This window comes from Arachis stenosperma, chromosome 10, assembly GCF_014773155.1.
Source record: "Arachis stenosperma cultivar V10309 chromosome 10, arast.V10309.gnm1.PFL2, whole genome shotgun sequence".
Classification (NCBI taxonomy): Eukaryota; Viridiplantae; Streptophyta; class Magnoliopsida; order Fabales; family Fabaceae; genus Arachis; species Arachis stenosperma.
Genome location: NC_080386.1, coordinates 72,704,274 through 72,705,328, shown reverse-complemented (window position 1 = coordinate 72,705,328; position 1,055 = coordinate 72,704,274). Strand labels below are relative to the sequence as shown.

At 41.7% G+C, this 1,055-nt stretch overlaps 1 non-coding gene across 1 annotated transcript; it reads left to right on the top strand.

The window, feature by feature from the left end:
- The first annotated feature begins 256 nt into the window (after positions 1–256).
- Positions 257–364, top strand: LOC130958592 (small nucleolar RNA R71). The gene has a single exon (XR_009077705.1). It is a non-coding gene; the product is annotated as a small nucleolar RNA R71 (small nucleolar RNA).
- Positions 365–1,055: the final 691 nt, after the last annotated feature.

Below are 1,055 nucleotides of genomic sequence, written 5' to 3'. Positions count from 1 at the left end.
TCAATATCTTGTTCTGAGCCAGTATGGCATTCAGAGCATCAATCTCAAGAACTCCTTTCTTCTGACTTGTCCCATTGTTCACATGATTCCTTTCAGAAGTGTACATGAATTGGTTATTTGCAACCATTTCAATGAGTTCTTGAGCCTCTGTAGGCGTCTTCTTCAGATGAAGAGATCCTCCAGCAGAGCTATCCAAAGACATCTTGGATAGTTCAGAGAGACCATCATAGAAAGTACCTATGATGCTCCATTCAGAAAGCATGTCTGAGGGACACTTTCTGATTAATTGTTTGTATCTTTCCCAAGCTTCATAGAGGGATTCACCATCCTTCTGTCTGAAGGTTTGGACTTCCACTCTAAGCTTACTCAATTTTTGAGGTGGAAAGAACTTTGCCAAGAAGGCATTGACTAGCTTTTCCCAAGAGTCCAGGATTTCTTTAGGTTGTGAGTCCAACCATATTCTAGCTCTGTCTCTTACAACAAAAGGGAATAGCATCAGTCTGTAGACCTCAGGGTCAACCCCATTAGTCTTGACTGTGTCACAGATTTGCAAGAACTCAGCTAAAAACTGATGAGGATCTTCCAATGGAAGTCCATGGAACTTGCAATTCTGTTGCATTAGAGAAACTAACTGAGGCTTAAGCTCGAAGTTGTTTGCTCCAATGGCAGGGATAGAGATGCTTCTCCCATAGAAGTCGGGAGTAGGTGCAGTAAAGTCACCCAGCACCTTCCTTGCATTGTTGGCATTGTTGTTGTTTTCGGCTGCCATGGGTTCTTCTTCTTTGAAGAATTCGGTCAGGTCCTCAACAGAGAGTTGTGCCTTAGCTTCTCTTAGCTTTCGCTTCAAGGTCCTTTCAGGTTCAGGGTCAGCTTCAACAAGAATGCCTTTTTCTTTGTTCCTGCTCATATGAAAGAGAAGAAAACAAGAAAATATGGAATCCTCTATGTCACAGTATAGAGATTCCTTGAGGTGTCAGAGGAAAAGAAAAGTAGAAGACAGAAGTAGAAAATTCGAACTTATCAAAGAAGATGGAGTTCGAATTTTGCATTAAGGA